Here is a 17,195-nt window from a genome sequence, read left to right on the forward strand (position 1 = left end):
TTTATTAATTATACTATTTTCTTGCGTAACTCTCATCTTGTGATTGAATGTGCTATCAAAAGTATTGGCTTTGTTATTTTAGCCATGCATTGATTGTGGCACAACGAATTAGATGATGATTAGTACAGTTGCTTTGAATACGAAAGATTTTTATAGAAAAAAACGTAACCTGGGATTTAATGACTTAATGTCCCACTTCAGGAGAATTGCAATGAATGGAAATGAATCTGAATAAAAAAATATGCAATAAACAGGTTGTTCAAGATAATGTTTATGTTTACATACAACAGAATTAATGCTCTCAAATCACAGAAACAAAATTGAGACACTCACTTTAATCGTACTGATGCATTTCATTGGTCTACATCCTCGAGTTGTTCTAAGGAATTCACTGAACTGGCGCAGAGGAAACCAAATTAAAAACTTATGGAACGATTCCACAACTTTCTCAAAATGTTTGTTTATTTATTCTGGGGATCCTTGGTAACTAGTTCATAGCAACTTAAGCAGTGTTGCTCGAGTAGATTATTTTTATCTTTATCAGGGGGTCGTTGTATTTTTGGTAACTGGCGGTAAATCGTTAACGAACAATTTTAATGCAAATTTTTATTCGGAGTGCCTGGTCGTGTCGTCGGTACAAGCGTCTGTTTGCTTTGGAATTCGGCACACAAAGAACGTGCTGCTATTACACACACACACACACACACACACACACACACACACACACACACACACACACACACACACATGACATTTGTCGGAATGACGCTAACTGCTTTCTGTCAAAAGTTACGGTGGGGTGCCGGCAACCGAGCACTGCCGGCAACCGAACATCTTCCCCTACTTAAGAAATTGAAAAAAAAAGTAATTTATCGCTCAAAATTCTTCTTCAAAATAATTGATTTTTCTTCGAAGCAAATCATTTCTTATGTCAAAACATAGGCTGAAGTTTCTGTCCTTAAAATTTTATTGCGTTTTCGCGATACGTCAACAAGCAAAACAAGACGGTGTCACATCCCACACGGCACGCGAAACAATGACCGACAAATTTTATTTCACGGTTTGGGTCCTTTAATTGGCCTTTGAACTATTTCTTGTGAAGTCCTGTTAAGTCTCATGTCTGCAAGGATAAACGAGTGACGGTTGACGCAATGGAACCCAATATTGAAGCATTTATTCGTGAAATATCGGCCGATAAGTTGGAGAGTATCCCAAAACTGGGCCTTGCACCTTGGGCCATCTAAAGTGGAGCCGCGGCCAACGTCATTAAATTATATTGATCGTTCTATAGATTCCAAAAAAGATTTCATCAATTTTCTCATCACCCTTCACGATGTTTGATTCAACTCATTAAACTTAGCGAGGTATACTTTGATTTAATTTCCACCATTGCTTCGCCAATATGGCAGTCCAAGCTCTTTCAAATATGATATAACGATATGAATTCTTTTTGGGGCAGATCTCTCATGCTTACTCGGCTTTAACATTTGAAAAGCGTGAAATATTGTGAGATTCAGTTGAAAAGTGTTTTATTTTGGAAGCATATTCCAGGTATGTGTCTGTATTACAATTACAATTTTCATCATTTCACATATTTTTTGTTTGAATTGTTTTGCACTGAAAGAGAGAATATGAGAAAATGAATCAACAAAATCAAATGTTCGATCAAATAAATAATCAAAATGAACATTGAATTCATCATAGCATTCATTTGAGTTTACAGCGCTTACAGAACTGCTAGGTAGATTTTGACAGATCGACGAAAATTTGGTTGCCAAACGCTTCTCAATAAATTCAATTTTTGAACGGGAAGCTTTCGGAAATTCGGTAAACATGTTATCCGAACGCAGCTTCTAGAATATATTGTTTAGCTTCTATGCAGCGAGAAAGTTTACGCGGAATCTATTCTTTAGTTTCAAGTTACCAAAAGTTTTTGAAAGTCTATGAGAAAGTTGTTCTATACTTGCCAGCTGTCAAAAATAATCACGTATTTTCTTTAGCAGCGAGGAAGTTGTTCTGTATTTTTTTAAGTATTCAAAAGTTTCGCGTGTATTTTTAAGCATCGAGAAAGTGAATGTTTTCAGTAATTATGGAACGTTTGATTGCTTGGGTACGTTTTGGTCATCGTCTACTACTCATCAGTGTATTAGCAGTTTATGTTGCAGTGCAAGTGGCATTTTATCGAACTTTTCTAACAGTAGTGAAAATCTATTTGAATACAACTGTGTTCTGCAAAGGAAACTTTTTAAAATCTGTTAGAAATACCGATTTTGAATCATATCATGAGCAGTTTCTCAAATAATAATAATTTTAGAATCATTCATATGTTGATTAAAGTGAGAGTTTGATGATTATTTGATTTTTTTTATGAAATAAAATTTATTTGCCCTGCTGGTAAGAATAACGTAGTTGCCTTTATTTCTACTGTTTCGGACGTAAGTGGTTTTGTTCTATCGGCTATTATTGTGCGCCGTGGCCATTCCATAGAATTGAAGAATCACTAAAAATACACGTGAAAAATCATCATTTAACAAGAGTAATTGATTTACCATTTGAGTTTATGAGGGGGTTCGACAACTTCTAAATTTTCCCCCGATAGCGTATCTTGATAATTTTGATTATTCCTATCCGTGGAGATGAAAAATAAGAAAATAAAACTTAAATGTATCTGTTTCTCGCAACATTCAATGCAGTGCTACTTTATAAATCAAAACCACATTAAATAAAAACCTTAGCGGAAGTGTTTAATGAGACTCCAATCTCCAGCGTTCCCTAGTTGAGCTTCAAGTGCCCCAGTGGTTTAGTTTGTTTTCTGTTTTTGGCTTTACCTGCCTCTTAATATGGTTTTCGATTTATTCACCCGTGTACGAGGACAAGCGTAAAGCACTCATTGAAGACAACCGCCCACATCGCGAACGAGAGCTGCACGTGTTTTTCCAACTTTCTACAGGTGGCCGCGCGCCAAGGAGCTGGGAAAGTTTCTCTAGTGTAAGCGCCGTAGCTCAACAGGTTCAAATGGCTGGTTGGCGGTGTTCATTGGCTTCGATGAACGATCGAAAATTCACCCCGAACCGGGTGTGGATGAACTATCGAAAATCCGAACAATAATGCCGGTTTGTGTACATTTGAATGAACAGCTCTGGCGTGGACCAATATTTTGATGCGAGCAGAACAGAGTGGGTGGATACGACGAGTAAGGAGCCTGTGTAGGGTGGATGGAAGAATCTCTTTCGGTGCTGTGGTAACTGGCTGAGTGCTTCATACGAGGCTCAGCTGTTCGTATGGTTTCAGTCATCATCGGCACGTCAGCAGCAAAGGATAATAGAAGTGCGCGCGGAATATTGCTACGTTCAAGTGCGGGAAATTTATCTAGTATTGAATTTGAATGTGACTTCGAAGTGGCGTTTGCTGAGGGTGAGAAAAGTTCGCTTTAAAACAACAACAAATTGCAGTTCGGTACATCGAATACATTTAACGTTTCGATCTGTGTTGTGTTGAAGAGAAATATTAAGCCTCTAAGAATTAGTTTCTGTCACCGGTGAGAAGCAAATTGGTAGTAGTGTAGTGGAAAAGCAGTGGCAAAAATTTGAAAACAGAAGCTTCTTAATGGTCGTTACGATATCGCAGCCGGATTAATGAGTCCCTCGGATACTGAATGTGCGATCGAGAATATATTAATGAGTGAAACTGAATGCATAAGTAAGTGAGGAAGAAAAGGAATAAAAATCTGTGTAGAGCAGTAATGGGAAATATGGTAGTGAGATGGTAATTTCCATAAATATCGACTCCCGGAAAACATAATATTAGCAGTGACCTTACCGAGAAGCAATTTCAGAACCGCTGTATGTCTGAGCTTAATGGTATGTGGGAAAGTCTGCCAGCCAACAACTGGATGCTAGAAGGGTTGACTCTGATAAGTTTGGGGAATAACGATTCTTGTGCGATTGAATAAATAATACCAATATTTCGGGTCAGAATAGGAAAACATGTTCTTAAGGGGAAACCGACCAAGTGAGACTACTCATGCCAGGAAAGGAGTATATCTAATATTTTAAAAAGTTATGGGAATTGGAAAGGGTTCATAGTAACAGTGGAAGTGAAACAATATTTCTCTTCGACCTTAAGTGTAGTGAAATGATGAAAACCTACTGAAATAAGTAATGTGTTAGTTCCTGAAAAACAGTATCAAAAAATTATTGGGTGAGTGATGCTATAGTTTTCATGGCAAAATATGGATACAAGCGATTGGACACGTTGTAATTTATCCTAGCCATCATCACATTTATTATACATACTCATTCATGTCTTTTGTGGTGGTGATTTTAAGATTTTTATCGATAAACACGCTATTTAGTGAAAGTGATAGTGTGCATACTGCGAGAATCAATTTCGTGTAAACACATGCGAGCCGGAGACAAAAAACGTTAAACTAATAATATCTAAAAATACTGGCTTTCTGGCTAATTCAAACTTATAAATTCAATGAAATTATTGTACAGAAGAAAGGACAAATCAGGATGTGAATGTCATTTATATGTTCTAGGATTAGCGCACCATTGAAAATGTTACCGGAACAGTGGTAATAAATTGCCGCCGTTGAAAATAGGGATTAGTGTGAGTTCCTTAACAAAGGATTCAAAAACTGGTTTCAATCGTAAATATGATTGTAAGCAATTAATGAACCTGACTGAAATATATTTCGAAGTTAGCATTTATTACATCTATTAAAATTGATTCTTGTAGCGGAAGAAGCCATTTCTGATCAATTAATAAATTGATGGGGAAGGGTATGGCGTTATGGGTAAGTCGATAACGAAAATTTTGCTGACCCGAGAGGCGAATAACCATTAGATCAGAACCACTGTAATCGAGACATAACAATTCAAATTGATCAAGTAATTTTTACAACAACGAAGAAGAGAAAGGTTCTTCGATTGACAAATCAAAAATTGATCAGCCTTGTCGTAACTTGCATTTATTCTACCAGTGCATTTATATTTTTACTGGGGTAGTTTTCTCAGTTTTTAATGAAAAACCTGATTTATTCCACCAGGCGATGTGATGATGCCTTTCTCAGATTTTCAAAAACTTATTAAAAAACTTGAATGTAAAAAGTTTCGTTTTAATCACAAACCGGGAATCTAGTAAGATATCTAGTAAATGTTTCTTAAGAGAGAGGTTAAATGTAAAATTGATCGAATTTTCTAAAAGTATTACTTTTTGCTGAGTACAGATATTATTTGCACTTCAGTTGTTATCATATGCATATTTAAGAGAGGGTGCTACTTCTTCCACAATCCCAACAATGGAGAGTTAAACTGATTCTAAGCAAAGCAAAGCAAAGCAAAGCAAAGCAAAGCAAAGCAAAGCAAAGCAAAGCAAAGCAAAGCAAAGCAAAGCAAAGCAAAGCAAAGCAAAGCAAAGCAAAGCAAAGCAAAGCAAAGCAAAGCAAAGCAAAGCAAAGCAAAGCAAAGCAAAGCAAAGCAAAGCAAAGCAAAGCAAAGCAAAGCAAAGCAAAGCAAAGCAAAGCAAAGCAAAGCAAAGCAAAGCAAAGCAAAGCAAAGCAAAGCAAAGCAAAGCAAAGCAAAGCAAAGCAAAGCAAAGCAAAGCAAAGCAAAGTAAAGCAAAGCAAAGCAAAGCAAAGCAAAGCAAAGCAAAGCAAAGCAAAGCAAAGCAAAGCAAAGCAAAGCAAAGCAAAGCAAAGCAAAGCAAAGCAAAGCAAAGCAAAGCAAAGCAAAGCAAAGCAAAGCAAAGCAAAGCAAAGCAAAGCAAAGCAAAGCAAAGCAAAGCAAAGCAAAGCAAAGCAAAGCAAAGCAAAGCAAAGCAAAGCAAAGCAAAGCAAAGCAAAGCAAAGCAAAGCAAAGCAAAGCAAAGCAAAGCAAAGCAAAGCAAAGCAAAGCAAAGCAAAGCAAAGCAAAGCAAAGCAAAGCAAAGCAAAGCAAAGCAAAGCAAAGCAAAGCAAAGCAAAGCAAAGCAAAGCAAAGCAAAGCAAAGCAAAGCAAAGCAAAGCAAAGCAAAGCAAAGCAAAGCAAAGCAAAGCAAAGCAAAGCAAAGCAAAGCAAAGCAAAGCAAAGCAAAGCAAAGCAAAGCAAAGCAAAGCAAAGCAAAGCAAAGCAAAGCAAAGCAAAGCAAAGCAAAGCAAAGCAAAGCAAAGCAAAGCAAAGCAAAGCAAAGCAAAGCAAAGCAAAGCAAAGCAAAGCAAAGCAAAGCAAAGCAAAGCAAAGCAAAGCAAAGCAAAGCAAAGCAAAGCAAAGCAAAGCAAAGCAAAGCAAAGCAAAGCAAAGCAAAGCAAAGCAAAGCAAAGCAAAGCAAAGCAAAGCAAAGCAAAGCAAAGCAAAGCAAAGCAAAGCAAAGCAAAGCAAAGCAAAGCAAAGCAAAGCAAAGCAAAGCAAAGCAAAGCAAAGCAAAGCAAAGCAAAGCAAAGCAAAGCAAAGCAAAGCAAAGCAAAGCAAAGCAAAGCAAAGCAAAGCAAAGCAAAGCAAAGCAAAGCAAAGCAAAGCAAAGCAAAGCAAAGCAAAGCAAAGCAAAGCAAAGCAAAGCAAAGCAAAGCAAAGCAAAGCAAAGCAAAGCAAAGCAAAGCAAAGCAAAGCAAAGCAAAGCAAAGCAAAGCAAAGCAAAGCAAAGCAAAGCAAAGCAAAGCAAAGCAAAGCAAAGCAAAGCAAAGCAAAGCAAAGCAAAGCAAAGCAAAGCAAAGCAAAGCAAAGCAAAGCAAAGCAAAGCAAAGCAAAGCAAAGCAAAGCAAAGCAAAGCAAAGCAAAGCAAAGCAAAGCAAAGCAAAGCAAAGCAAAGCAAAGCAAAGCAAAGCAAAGCAAAGCAAAGCAAAGCAAAGCAAAGCAAAGCAAAGCAAAGCAAAGCAAAGCAAAGCAAAGCAAAGCAAAGCAAAGCAAAGCAAAGCAAAGCAAAGCAAAGCAAAGCAAAGCAAAGCAAAGCAAAGCAAAGCAAAGCAAAGCAAAGCAAAGCAAAGCAAAGCAAAGCAAAGCAAAGCAAAGCAAAGCAAAGCAAAGCAAAGCAAAGCAAAGCAAAGCAAAGCAAAGCAAAGCAAAGCAAAGCAAAGCAAAGCAAAGCAAAGCAAAGCAAAGCAAAGCAAAGCAAAGCAAAGCAAAGCAAAGCAAAGCAAAGCAAAGCAAAGCAAAGCAAAGCAAAGCAAAGCAAAGCAAAGCAAAGCAAAGCAAAGCAAAGCAAAGCAAAGCAAAGCAAAGCAAAGCAAAGCAAAGCAAAGCAAAGCAAAGCAAAGCAAAGCAAAGCAAAGCAAAGCAAAGCAAAGCAAAGCAAAGCAAAGCAAAGCAAAGCAAAGCAAAGCAAAGCAAAGCAAAGCAAAGCAAAGCAAAGCAAAGCAAAGCAAAGCAAAGCAAAGCAAAGCAAAGCAAAGCAAAGCAAAGCAAAGCAAAGCAAAGCAAAGCAAAGCAAAGCAAAGCAAAGCAAAGCAAAGCAAAGCAAAGCAAAGCAAAGCAAAGCAAAGCAAAGCAAAGCAAAGCAAAGCAAAGCAAAGCAAAGCAAAGCAAAGCAAAGCAAAGCAAAGCAAAGCAAAGCAAAGCAAAGCAAAGCAAAGCAAAGCAAAGCAAAGCAAAGCAAAGCAAAGCAAAGCAAAGCAAAGCAAAGCAAAGCAAAGCAAAGCAAAGCAAAGCAAAGCAAAGCAAAGCAAAGCAAAGCAAAGCAAAGCAAAGCAAAGCAAAGCAAAGCAAAGCAAAGCAAAGCAAAGCAAAGCAAAGCAAAGCAAAGCAAAGCAAAGCAAAGCAAAGCAAAGCAAAGCAAAGCAAAGCAAAGCAAAGCAAAGCAAAGCAAAGCAAAGCAAAGCAAAGCAAAGCAAAGCAAAGCAAAGCAAAGCAAAGCAAAGCAAAGCAAAGCAAAGCAAAGCAAAGCAAAGCAAAGCAAAGCAAAGCAAAGCAAAGCAAAGCAAAGCAAAGCAAAGCAAAGCAAAGCAAAGCAAAGCAAAGCAAAGCAAAGCAAAGCAAAGCAAAGCAAAGCAAAGCAAAGCAAAGCAAAGCAAAGCAAAGCAAAGCAAAGCAAAGCAAAGCAAAGCAAAGCAAAGCAAAGCAAAGCAAAGCAAAGCAAAGCAAAGCAAAGCAAAGCAAAGCAAAGCAAAGCAAAGCAAAGCAAAGCAAAGCAAAGCAAAGCAAAGCAAAGCAAAGCAAAGCAAAGCAAATTGACGAGAACATTATGTTTTGCCTTTCTCATATAATATAATATATATATATATATATATATATATATATATATATATATATATATATATATATATATATATATATATATATATATATATATATATATATATATATATATATATATATATATATATATATATATATATATATATATAATATACCGATTTTTGAACCGAGGCCTAAGTCTCATGAACTTAAAATCAAATGAAAGGTCTTTTAGCCCCATATAAAGTTCCTGAATTTTATTTGTATCCTACTTCCAGTGCCGAAATTACAAGGTGCGCAAAAATGAAATTTAGTGCACTAACTTTTCTCAGACCTGGTGGAACCGATTCTTGATAACTTAGGTTCAAATGAAAGGTATAATTCTCCCATACAAAGTTCCTAAATTTTATGTGATTTCCGGTTCCGGAATTACAGGGTGATTCGTGTAAAAATTTCTACCTCAAATTATTTTCGCAGTTTTCTTAGACATGACGCAACTGATTTTTTTAAACTTAGTTTCAAATTAAAGATCTTGTGGTCTCATACGGAGTTTCTGAATTTCATCCGACTTCCGGTTCAGAAATTATAGGGTAAAGTGCGTTAAAAATGGTATACCGTCATTCAAACCGGCGTAACAAAAGATGTAAAAAATGATTTAGACTGACTTCAAGACTATTTCAACCGGTAGCCATTATCAGTAGACGGCCAAAGAAACAAATTCGGTTCCCAGTTTCCGGTTCCGCAAGCGCGTGGTCATATTTTCTCAAAAGAATCACAATCATTTTTCACAGCGATTGTTTGATCGATTTTCCCAAACTTAGGTTCAAATGAAAGGTCTCGTTTTCTTATGTGAAATTCTGAATAACATTGAGAAAGACTTCCGGTTTCGGAGTTATAGGGTTAAAAATGGTATAACGTAACTTAAACCAGTGAAACAAAAATCGTAAAAAAATTTCTATATTGGATTACCGTTTCCGGCTATCCTGGTTCTCGATTTTCGATTAACGAAGGGAGATAGTAGTTAAATACTCGAAAATATATCTCGCTCACTTTTCTCAGGGATGGCAGAAACAATAATTCTAATATCATGTTCAAATGAAAGGTATTATAGTCCAATGAATAATACTGATTTTTTTTCGGATTCTTCAAAAATTTATACTGTCGTTTAAAATACGATGTAAAAATCGTAGAAAGTTTTTCAAATTAGATTCAAAACTAGTAGAGTTCGATTATACCGATTTCCGGATTCCGGTTTCGGAAGTGGAACTGACATCGTTTTCTCATGGATGGTCCCATGGTGGATTTGAGAACTGTTTCTTTCTGCAGGTTATATTAGATTATGCACAGACAATCTTTTTGGTTTCTTTCAAGAATTGAAGAAAATTATTTTGAAGAATTGAAGTATTATTTATGAGGGTATGATTGATATGAGAAAGGCTTTATCAGATGTGTTGAGGAACGTGAATGATTTACTAGCATATATATTTTTGCACCTCAGAGGTTACTAGGAAGATCTTTTAGAGAAAAAGGTGTTTTAAATGTTCCTATCTGAAGTCACCAAAGATAAAAAAGGCCCGATTTTACGAGAAATTGTGAACTGTGAAAATTTTTATTATTATGAGATCTTAGATGGCATACTGGTCACGGGATCAGGGTCATTCCACCGAAAGCCGTTTTACCGAAAACCTTCAGTCCTTCAATTGTCTTAATATGGTAATTGGAATTGATTCAAAATAAAGTAAAAAAAAATGATAATGTTTACATCCCTTTTGTTGACCTACTTCTGAAAAATCTCATATTTAAAATAACGGATTTACTCACGCTCAAGTCAGTATGGCTACCCTCTTGAATATTTTTGTTTTAGATTGAATCATGACCCTCAGAATGGAATTCCCAAGGAAATTTGTTGACTTTATTAGCTACTAAGCATCAATTCATTCATTCGGCGAAACGACTTTCGGTGAGATGACCCGCTTTTCTGGTCGTGCACATTCTGAACATGAAGGGAGTTTTGTTAAATCTTTTCGTCGTCAGTGTCACTTCACTGAAAGGGTCATGTCACCGAAGGTCATTTCACTGAAAGGATCATTTCGTCAATTTACACAATTGTCTTAATATCGTATTAAAATTGATTTAAAATGAAGCAAAATAAAAAATGATAGTGATCACGTCCGTTTAGTTGGCATAAAATTGTACATCTAAAACCTGAGCGCAATTGATAAATAAAGATAATGTGGTTTCGCCGCATATTTTTGTGGGAACTATTTTTATTCAGAAAATACATTGAACAAAACTGAACGACTGGGGCCCAAACATAATAAAACAAACATAAAAAGCATAAAAATGATGCTAAATCACCGACACTAGCAGCTGCTGTAGGCTTATAGTTTTCAAATTGTCTGTTTGCAGCAGTTCTTGTCTGTTTGAACGAGTGCTTGGAAAAGTGAAGTGTTTTTGGTCAACTCAAAAACAATACAAAAAATGGGGTATAAAAAATATGACTTAATTAACGAAGAATATATTTGGCAAACAGAACGTTCAGCTTTGGTCAGGGTACACAGACACCACAAACAAACGTCAATGGATAGTTTTTTGGCAAAACACTGACATATAAAGGGAGCAGAAATTGATTTTTGAAACCCTATCATTAGTGGATGAGGGATTTTTTTTATTAAAGTATTTTCCTTGAAATGAATATTATTCAAATAAAGTAGAAAATTGAAACATAGAAAATGAAGTAAATAAATTTATGCTCAGCAATGAACAAAGCAGGCGACCTACATGCGATCTATGCATAACTCTTTATTACTACTTCATATGTTGTTAAATCGACGAACGTCCTATCACAGTTAAAGGGTCTTTTGAAGTAGTTGTTCAGTATGGATAACTACACTTTAGGGATGGTTGGGTATGGAAATTCTTAAACCCGAATCCAACCTGAATCCGACTGAAAAAATACTCCCCGAACCCGACTCGAACCCAAACAATTTTTTCTAAACGCGAATTCGACCCATATTTGATGAAAAACATTTATTTTTATTCTTCCCCCAATTATATTTTTTTTCTCAACACTGACTTGAATCAAACCCATCCATCTATTTATGCAAAGTCTCAATGTCCATTACTAGCCGAGTGCTGCATACCATACGACTCAGTTCGTCTAAATCCGAAAATGCCTGTGTGTGTATACAACAATAATATGCACCACTTGATTATCCGGGGGTCTTACTGTCTCATAGAATGCTATTGATTTTCTTAGGTGCAAAAAAAAAAACGAAATTATGCTTTTAATATTCTCCGATTTTCACAAGTTTCGAATTAAATACGATCTCATAGAAAGCTGTTGATTTTTATCCAGGCGTAACTTCCGGTTCCGGATTTACAGGCTGGTAAGTGTGGATTTTTCTGACGTGAATGCGTCTTACTTAACTATGGGACACCTTTCCAAATCAGCTTCGTGGAAAAGATTTTGATCACGAATATCTCTCGTTGTACGCAACATAACCGCAGCATTTTTGCTTTATGCCATTGGAAATACGATCAGCAATTCATGAGATAAACTTAAATAACTCAAAATTAAAGTTTTCTATATTTTTAGGAATCAATAAGCATCGAATAGAGAAACGCATCGCGAGCTAGGGTTTCTCAAGTTCGGACGACGATTTTTAACATTCCCTTGTTCCACAATCCGGAATACGGTCCCAGAAACCAATTCCAGTATTAGGTTACAGAATTACATCGACCGAATTCAGCTCCAAATTTCTGTTGGAAAACTCAGGTTCAGAATCCAGTTCCAGAATTCAACTCCAAAATTTATTTGTCTTTATCCTATCCGTCAACAGTTTTGATCATTCTTGCGTTCCAGAATCCATGATTTAGGTTCAAAATTCAGTTTCAGGATCCATGTGCAGTATTAAGTTTCGGAATTACGGTTACAGTTACCAAATTCAGTTCCGAAATTCTCATCGAAAAATTCGGGTCCAGAATTCAGTTTCAAAATTCTGTTTCTGAATTCAGTTCCAACATTGAGCTCCAAAATTGATTTGTCTTTTTCTTGCTCTGAAACCGATTTTTTTTATCGTTCCCGCGTTTGAAAATCCTGGATTCAGGAACAGTACACACTTACAAAGTTACAGTTACAAAACTACATTTACAAAACTCTTATCTAAAACTAAGATCCTGATTTCAATTTCAAATGTCAGTTCCAATATCCTGTTACTGAATTCAGATTCAGAATCCAGGATTAGAATTCAAGTTCAGAATTCAGTTCCAGAATTCATTTCCAAAATTCAACTCTAAAATTTAGGTTCGAAATTTAGTTCCAGAATCCTGATCCGGAAATTAATGTAGTTGAAAAAACAGTTCTAAGAATCAGTTTCAAATTTCAGTACCCTAATTCAGTTCCAAAACTCAGTCACCTACTAAACCCAGGTCCTGAATTCATGTCCATGAGCCAGTTCCATAAGTCAGGGTCGAAATTCAGTTCAAAAATTCAGTTCCACAATTCAGTACTAGAATTCAGTTCCAGAATCCATTTCAATACCAGAATTCAGTTGAAGAAACTCTGAGTTTCAGAATTCATTGTCAATTCTAAACTCAGAGTCTGGTGCAAAGAGATTTCCAAATTCGAAATTTTTTTCTCGATGCCATTTTAAAAATGCATGAAACGTTGAGATCTGGTGTAATTTCCAAATATATTTTTTTGGAAAAATCGACAATTTTCTAAGTGTCAGAGAGTTAACACAATAACAAATCTCGGGATAACACCAGATCTTGATGTTTCATTAATTTCTATGAAAAAAACAAGAAAACCGGAGAACTTCGGAAATTTGCATCTAAAATAAACGCGTATATTTGGAAATCTGTGTAAAAAAACCGCGTAATTTCGGTAATCCGCGTAACTTCGGTAATCCGCGTAAAAAACTGCATGAAAAAAATCCTCGTAAAAAAGACCTCAGTGTACTTGAAATTGGTCTAGACAGTCTTTTGAAAAGGGCCAAACAATTTTTTTTAAATAGTTATAGGGAATAACGATAAATCCTACAGAAAAGTCATTTGGGGGCTTGGTAGCTCGTGGGTAGCCAGTTTGTGCAAAGTACACATGACTTATTTCATGTTTTTGCGTGTCGTCTTCGACTCATCAGTGTATCAGCAGATTATGTTGAAAGGCTGATGCAAAACCCTCAGATCAACATTATCCGCTGAGCAGACGTAAAGTTAATGCATTTTGCAAAACACTTGTTTGCGCTGAAGCGCTATGTCTAACCTGACATGCCGAAAGAACAGTGTTGTAACGGGTGGCAACTAAAATTTTGGAATTTTTTCGAGGCCTGTATACTCAACAACAAACGAGCTCAGAAAGAACTAAGAGTGTGTTTGTGTTAGCTCTCTTTCTCCTCTTTCTGCTAGTATTTTCTGTTTTGTTTATGCTTGCTCAGTTTTGCTCAAAATGCCGTCGAAACAAGAATTATTTCACGAGCGCATTGTACAGTTCTACGAACTGCACAGAAATCTCGGCAAATAGTATACGGTACAACATTTTAAAAGCGAAAATGTTGCGGCTTCGACAGTTTACAATATCCTAAGATGCCCAACAACTGCTCGGAAGGAAGATAGTGGAAAACCAGCCAAAATTATGGACGCAAAAGGACATCTGCAAAACATTGAAAAGACTCGGAATAAAGTACCGAAAGAAGACACGAGCCCCGGGATATACTGACGCACATATTTCAACGCTGAATTCCCAATGCCGCTGGTTGATTAAAAATTTTTCCGGAAAAAGTTTTGTTTTGTATGACGAAAGTTGCTTCCCTCTTTCGAAGACGCAGATTCCCGCAAACGATCGATACTATTCAACGGATAGTTCTACTGTACATCCGAACATAAAATATTAGTTTAAACATATTATTATTATTATTAATATCATTTATTTTACCCCGGCTTTAACCTTTTGGTCGTTCACCGGGGGGAAACGAGAATTGTAATTACATGTCATTTAAAAAAAAATTGTGTGTGTTTTTTTTTTCAGTTTAAACTAGGAAGCGAAAATTCGATGAAAAGAGTAACGGTACGGGCCGCGGATAGCGTCCTCGCGGGTCCAACCAGCCGGTGTTTTCGGTCCTTGGTTCTGGTGAGGTGTTAGACCGGATATTCCAGTGGATGACCCCTGGTTTTGATGTTCATTCTGTTGTTATTGTTTGAGCTCTGCGTATGGTGCGCAGCGATGGTGTTTCTAGTTGAGTTTAAACATAAGTTTGAACAGAAAGTGATGCTGTACATTGTCATTTCCGAGAAAGGCATTTCTAAGCCATGGTTCAAGCCATCTGGGTTGGCAATCAATCAAGATGTGTACCAGAACGAATGTTTGTAAAAAGTTTTGATCCCGTTTTTTCAAAAACATCATGCTGATGGACAATACGTGTTTTGGCCGAATAAAGCGTCATCGCATTGCGCCAAAAAACACAATCGTTCCTGAATAGCCATTCGATCCCATTTGTACCCAAAAACCACAACCCGATAAATTTACCTCAGTGTCGCCTAATCGAAGATTTTTTCGGGGTTTTGAGCTCCTTGGTGTACAAAAATAACTGGAGAGCCACGAATTGCTAACAGTTGATTCGTAGAATCAAGAGATGCATTCGCAAAGTTGACATGAAGGCCGTACAACGCTCCTATTTCGACATCAAACGGAAGCTTCGCCGAACATCCGATTACGGACCGTTTTCAAACGTTCACTAATTTTTTTTCAACAATGAACAATGTATCTTTAATTTCAATAAATCAAATCTTCTCCAAGTATGTTTGTCTTTTTTTGACAGCTTGAGAAAGAAATTCCAAAATTTTAGTTGCCACCCGATTTTGACTAATGATTTTCACAAAATCAGTAAAAATCTTTATTCAGTCCTACACTGAAAAAAATGACTGCGCAACATTTCTTTACGCTCCGACTTAGACTCGTCAGTGCAGAGCAGTTCAAATTGAACTGTTTAATGCAAAAACTTAATGTCTAATCTGACATCCCGGACGCAAAACGCACAGGCGACTTTACTTGCCGACTACAGGTTTTGGTAATTTAGGGGTTTTGGCTAAATGAGCCAGTTTTGTGCTGTTGGCGCACATTACCGATTTTAACATTTCTTCACGTTTCGTCTTAGTATTGTCAGAGCACTTTACGTTCGGTTCAAATGGAACTGCCGAGTTTTTCCATTAAGCAGTTCAATTTGAACTGCTCTGCACTAACGAGTCTAAGACAAAGCGTAAAGAAATGTTAAAACAGTACAAAACTTGCTCATTTAGCCAAAACCCCTGAATTACCATTAACTTTAAGAATTTTTATACGATTCACGAAAAAATGCCATTTTCGATTTTGATTTACTGTTGATCAGTCCTTTCGAGCAGTCAATCTACAGACGACCCCGAATTTCTCAAATTCTACTTCAGCGAATCCGGCGATAGAGTGATACGAAGCTTACGATATTGTTTTAGTGCCGAAGGATGTAAGCTCGCCAGACTCGTCAGAACTACGCCAATAGAAAAAATCTGGGTGATTGCTTCCTCCGAAAAACAGGGAAGGTCATTAAAAATGATAAAAATTTGCAGAAAGAGTGTATGAGAAAGCGTTTGAGACAGATGGCGCTAGTATTGCACAGTATTCGAAGGGCAGTGTCCAATCTAACTAGCTAACTTTGCAAAACCATAGCTAATAGGTGCTACAGTCTTTAGTCGTCGTTGGATAGTATTAGTACCAGAGATGTCTATCTCCTCTGTGTGACGAAGAGCAAGCAAAATTTCTCCCCTCGCACTGACAACTTCAACGAGAGCTCTTCTCTTTCACATTTATACACCACTGTTGTGTAAGTGTGCACGCATCATGAGTGCGTTTGTTTATTTCCTTTTACCTCTTCCACTGAATCGCACCAAAGTGCTAGAGCATTAGCTAATAAATTCTCTGAGGTGGATGCAGATACTTTCACAGAGGTGTACACGCCGGTGAGCACTCTGCTGTATGGTTTTCGTAGATGAAGCGTGGACACGCAAAATCAGCAAAATAAAACAATTTATCGTAAAATTTTCGGTTTTCCTTGCAAATTTTTCATAGCAAGGCCAGATCTACTCTCTATTAATTGAAGTTCACAGAAGTGTTCGCTCTCCATCACGCGCCTGTGGTCACTTGGGTGTATTTAGACGAGAGCGCGTGTGAGCGATTCATGCGAAGAGAATGTGTTTCACTCGCGCCAGCTGCTTTAACCACAAGCACACACTCAAATGCTGTCTATTCGACACTGAGAAGAAGTGCGCTTTCCTCTTTGTGCGGTGCTTCGTTTTTTTCATCCTCGGTGTGGCAAAAATCTGACTCTAGCGTGTATCTCTCTGGTGAAATGCCATCTCTGATAGTACTCACAGATATGCCTCTTTTATCCAAACGTGCTTAGTTTCGATGTAGTATGAGCAGTGCTGTAAAACTTCATTCAATTCAATTGAAACTGAATGTGGAACACATTGACGATCTCTCTAATGCAGTAAACTTCACTCTCTGACACACACAATGTTTGCTGACGGCCCGAACGGGCAGCATTCAGTCATCACTCGTTTCTCTTCAATCGAGGCTTAGTTTAACCACCGTCAGTTGATCTCTTGAAGTAACAAAATATCTCTTTCAATAGTGTGAGAGCGGCCTTCAAATGAGGTTCATGTAAACATTCGAATTGGTTCAAGATAATAGATGAAAGACTAATCAGATAGCTGAAATATCAATCACAGAATACACATAAATTAATTGTTTCCTCCTTAAGTTTTCATTTTTAACACTTTACTTCATTTATAATTCTATTCGATCGAAATTGCTTACTACCAAGAGCGAAGACTATGAAGCAGCTAGATTACTTGGCACTTGAAACAGAGCAAGCAAAACTTCGAATGACTAGGTACGATTATTCAACTGACGATGAATGCTGGGAGCTTCACTTGGAATTGGCAGCATAAGTCAAATGAATTAGAAGGGATATGGTGACGGTCAGTGGCCATAAATTTCATTTTCATCTTATA

At 37.1% G+C, this 17,195-nt stretch overlaps 1 protein-coding gene across 20 annotated transcripts in view; it reads left to right on the forward strand.

Annotated features, from left to right (window-relative positions):
- The first annotated feature begins 3,309 nt into the window (after positions 1-3,309).
- The window catches only part of LOC131438950 (potassium voltage-gated channel subfamily KQT member 1), an 892,435-nt gene continuing 878,549 nt past the window's right edge, over positions 3,310-17,195 (forward strand). For all 20 annotated transcript variants that reach the window (XR_009231015.1, XM_058609372.1, XM_058609379.1 and 17 more), the window contains exon 1: positions 3,310-4,200. The gene's annotated coding sequence lies outside the window, so the exon portion shown is untranslated. The remainder of the gene's footprint in view (positions 4,201-17,195) is intronic.

This window comes from Malaya genurostris, chromosome 3 (assembly GCF_030247185.1).
Source record: "Malaya genurostris strain Urasoe2022 chromosome 3, Malgen_1.1, whole genome shotgun sequence".
Taxonomy (NCBI): Eukaryota; Metazoa; Arthropoda; class Insecta; order Diptera; family Culicidae; genus Malaya; species Malaya genurostris.